The following is a 5,483-nucleotide window of genomic DNA, read 5'->3' on the forward strand; positions in this document are numbered from 1 at the left end:
AAATTCAAGTCCCAACTAATAGGAAATGGTAGCAATTTTTCTTTAGAAGAAGCTGTAGCCTGTAAAATACTCCAAGCTACACAGGACAGTTTACAGCTCTGAACAGAGAAATTCTTATTACCTTGAAGTCACTCTGAGATTTACTGCCATCACAATTGCCTAATATTTTGCAAAAGGTAGATCCTGATCAAACTGTTCCAAATTATATGTGCATTTTAATAGATGTTTTCACTGATGTCATAAATTTTAATATGATTTGGCCTTATTTCTAGGGCAAGAAAATAGTTAATTTCCTATTGAAATGAGTTTTTAAATTGGTTATTGCTGAACGTTAAATGGAATATTAAACTTTTTCTGAATATCTTCTAATTTCCAAATTTTGATATGGGAGTAGGAAATGGGTCATTTAAGAAACAAATGATATACAGATTAGATTACAGAACATATTGAGGTAATATGAGTCTTTCACTTTTCCTATCAGGATTTAGAAGATTCTGTTTTTCAGCCTTTTGGTTTACGACATTACAGAAACTTTCAATGAAATTAGAGCCTTGTAATTCTACACAAAGTGCAGTTCTTCACTGCATAATAAATATAAAACTGTACCTGGACCTTGGGTCTTTTTGTAGTTCAGTGAGAGGGATAACCGTCCAAACAAAAACGTTTAACTGCTTCACGTTATCAAACTGTTTAGATTACTTCTTCTATAAGTAATAAAACTAACCGTGAAACTAAGCCAGTGAAATTTGCCACATACTCAGAGTTACAAATAATTTTGTTCAGTGCTGATGTAAAGCTAAGCATTTGTTACCATGAAAAGCCTATTTGTTGAACAGCCAATAAAATTCAAAGAACTGGGGCTTTGCAGCCCAGCACTTTCTCTACAGAAAAAGGTGTTTACTGCAAACTGCCTTCTCTTTTGCTAATTAGCACCTGCCAATGATTCAGTCAGAAGACCCCGGCCAAGCAAAGTGTTTGCGGAGAATTTCATTTTTGCTGATGAAATGGAAAAGGTTATATAAATTTTGTATTGTATTTTTATTGAAAATGATCCAATGAGGCATTTTAAGTAATAACACTTAATGTGGAATACATAATGGTTAAAAAGAAATCATGGAACACTACATCAAAAACTAATGATGTAATGTATGGTGATTAAGATAACATAATAAAAAAATGAGTTTCTCTTACTTTTTTCATTCATTTTTTAAAAAATACAGATGAACTAAAATGTTAGAAAGCATCTAGGAACACTTGGATATTTTTTATACAAAATTTTTATAAGCATCGATTTTCTATGTTGGTATCAGTAAAAATGTTATAGCAGTGTGTTAAAGTCTACCTAATTATCATATCGATGTCAAGCAGTTTGTTTTCTAAGTGACTTGAAAGCAGTTTTTTACTTTTTAATTTACAATTGATCGCTAACAAAATACATTTTTCTTTCATCAGATTGAGACTTTTTTGAGGGCCTGAGTTCTTTACCATGATCATAATATAGTAGGCAACACATGTAATTTTATAGTTACAGAAGAGTAATGTTATGTAATAGTAAATCATGAATCATAATCATGGAAGAATTGATTTTAGAGCATATAACCATGTTTTGTACAATATTTTGAATTATTGAATAATACAGTCTGTTTAATAATGCGTTCTTATATAACTGGCTTCCACTGTTTTACAGCTAGTTTATACTGGGTTTCAGTTTCCACTACTCATTTAAGGGATGGCTAGATGTTAACTGGAAGAGAGTGGCATTTCAGTGATTTTTTTTTTTTTTTTAAGAGATATATAGGACACCTGCGTGGCCCAGTCAGTTAAGTGTCTGCCTTCGGCTCAGGTCATGATCCCAGGGTCCTGAGATCGAGTCCCACATCGGGCTCCCTGCTCCGAGGGGAGTCTGCTTCTCCCTCTCCCTCTGCTGCTCTCTCTCTCTCTCTCTCTGTCAAATAAATAAAATAAATCTTTTTTTATTTATTTATTTGACAGAGAGAGAGAGAGAGCACACGTAGGCAGAGCGGCAGGCAGAGGGAGAGGAAGAAGCAGACTCCCCACTGAGCAAGGAGCCCGATGTGGGGCTCGATCCCAGGACCCTGGGATCATGACCTGAGCCGAAGGCAGATGCTTAACGACTGAGCCATCCAGGCGCCCCATAAATAAATAAAATCTTAAAAAAGAGAGAGATCTATAAATCTACCAGGTGAAATAAAAAATTTTGCAAATTTCTGGAATTGCAGTAGTACAAAGTAACAATTTTTCAAAAAGGACTAAATTTAAAATTCAATTTATTTTCTTTCAAAAGAACTTGTTAAGTTTGCCAATTACATTGGTATGTTTCAATGAAATATATTATCATGAACATAACTTCTTAACGGAATATCAAATATCTTACAATATACAGACCTTACTGCATATTAAATGTTTACTATGTCACCTTATAGGGACTGTTACCCTATTAACAAAATATTAGCCCATTTATTTTGTTTTTCTAGCTTCACTAATTTTTTCTTTCTTTGACATGGACTTTCAGGTATATTACTGCTTATCTATCAGCTCTGCCAAAATTTGAGTGATGATATTGAGAAATAATCAATATCACAATGAAGAGTTTCTCATAAGAGAAACCAAAAGTAAGTTAGCAGGGCTCTGAATGTAATTTTGATTGCTACAATTTTTTTTTTCCAGATTTTTATTGCAGCAAGAAGACGCACTCCACAGAAAACCAATCTGGTTGTGGAGAGAAGTATGTTGAAGTTTTGAATCATGTTACTCTAGAATTTGTAAGTTTATATCCATGTAACTTAAAGCCTATCCATATATTCACCACTTGACATCTTTTTGGTAGTATATGTAATAACTTTGTATTTCTATTTTTAGAGTTATCAGATAATAATGTCTATTTTCTGTTCTTACCACCTTACTACATGAGTTAATTAATTTGTTCAACATTTATTTTTATGTATTATTTACATTAAGCATTAAGAGTAGAAAAATAAACCACAAGTTCTACTGCCAAATGATCACATGCACTTTAGTTAAGCAGATAATTATACAAAATCTATATTGTCATTCATAATAGAGGTATGTACAAAGTGGGGTCCCTAAGTGAGGCAGAGTTGACAAAGATGTAGCTATGAGAAATAGCAACAGGAGGGAGAAACCATGATTTGGTATGTACATCAGATGAAAAAAAAAAAAGATACATTTAAAAAAAATTTTGAGATGTAATTGTCTACGGCCATACCACCCTGAACGCGCCCAATCTCGTCTGATCTCGGAAGCTAAGCAGGGTCGGGCCTGGTTAGTACTTGGATGGGAGATGTAATTCACACACCCTACATTTACCCATTTAAAGTGTCAAACTGAATAACGGTTTATATAAAGAGTTTACAATCATCACTTCAATCTAATTTTAGAACATTGGAAGATGTATTTATTGAAGGACATCACAACACACATTACAAATATCTGAAATTTAAATAATTTGCAATTTGGAAGAAATACTTGAATCATTGTTCAGGCTGATCACCTAAAAACTCTGTTATGAATTACTTGGCATGTTTCAAAACAATTACAAGTTACATATAACTTGAAATTTATTCTCCTTTGAATTAATGCTGGCTAGATGGATGGACTTAAACAGTTTTCCAACTTTAGAAACATTCAATGCCCGTTTTGATAAGAATGGAATAGAGCAAGGTAACAATAATTATAATACATTTCATACAGGCCTACATTTTGTGTGTTCATTTTTAGGAGAAATGAATTCTTTATTATGGGATATACAAAATAATACCAAGTTCACTTTACAAGTAAAAGCACGGTTTATTTATTGATCAGAGTTATCTACTGATTAAAATATTCACAACATATATTCAAAATTCAAAAGTTTCCTTTTGTAGGTTATTCTGACTTAATTTAGATATTTGCATGTTTAAATAATTGTAACTTTAAATTTTACTGGTATAAATCACCAGTTTCATACACACACATGTACACACATACAATATTCAACTAATCCATTTTGATTAACCAGTACCCATTTGATCTGATGTAAAAAGTAGGTAATATAAGCTCACTGTAGATATATTTTATTTCTATGGTCCAATACAAATTTGGAGAGTTATACCTAGGTTTTATCAATTCAACACATTAACATAAATCTTTTATGATCTCCCTCCTCCTTTTTTTGAGAAGTGAAGTATAGGATACAAGTTTGGAGGAAGACAGAAGCTGAACTGTGCTTTTGTTAAAAGAGGCACTTTGGTATAATTCAAAAATAATGTGAACTTGATAACAAAAATTTGAAATGTGAAATTTTTGAGATTTGTATTGTCTTTTAGTGTTTCATTCTCACGTAATAGAATGAAATCACACATTCAAATCACATCTTATTGAACGAAAAGATTCAGATATAGCTGTATCATTTGCATAGCTGTCTAGTGACTCATCTAATGATTCATAAAAATTCTGCTGGACTGTCAAAACAATTTTATAAGCCTTGTACTGTCTAACATCTGGCTTTTCAGCAAGAATGGATTAACTAAAAAAGTATACAGTATAAGTAAATGTGTTGATCTAAAGATCTTTTTATTTATTTATTTGTCAGAGAGAATGAGAGAGGGAGACAGCGCACGCACAAGAAGAGGGAGTGGCAGGCAGACGGAGAAGCAGGCTCCTCACTGAGCAAGGAGCCTGATGCAGGACTTGATCCCAGGACCCTAGGATCATGACCTGAGCCGAAGGCAGACGCTTGACCAACTGAGCCACCCAGGCATCCCAATAAATGTGTTGATCTAATGCACTTCACTAAAAAATTTAGACTTAGAATATGAAAAAAAACCAAAAAACCCAAACATTTGTATATAGTTGATGCTTGAACAACATGGATTTGGACTGGGCAGGGCCACCTATATGTGGATTTTCTTCAATAAATATACTGGAAAATGTTTTGGAGGTTTGCAACAATTTGAAAAAAAACCCTGCAGATGCACTGTATAGCCTAGCATATTGAAAAACTTAAGAGAAACTTAGATATGTCATCAATGCATAAAATATATGTAGATACTAGTCTATTTTATCATTTACATAAAATATGCACAAATTGATTATAAAAAGTTAAAATCTATCACAACTTAAACACTTGTAGACGATACATGGTACCATTTGCAATGGACAGAAATGTAAATAAATATAAAGATGCACTATTAAATCATAACTGCCTACAATTAACTGTAGTACATACTGTACTACTATAAGAATTTTAAAGCCACCTTCTGTTGCTATTGCAGTGAGCTGAACTGTTTCGATTATCCGCTTCAAACACCCTGTGATGCTAATCATCTTTGGGTGAGTAGTTTCTGTCTCCTGTAATCCACCTCACAGTAAGAAGTGATCTCTCCTGGTTCTCGTGTATTTTTCATTGTGTTTAGTGCAATACTGTAAACTGAATAACACCACAAGACCCACATGAAGGGCCG

Source organism: Mirounga leonina, unplaced genomic scaffold (assembly GCF_011800145.1).
Source record: "Mirounga leonina isolate KUSES-001 unplaced genomic scaffold, KU_Mleo_1.0 Mir_174, whole genome shotgun sequence".
Lineage (NCBI taxonomy): Eukaryota > Metazoa > Chordata > Mammalia > Carnivora > Phocidae > Mirounga > Mirounga leonina.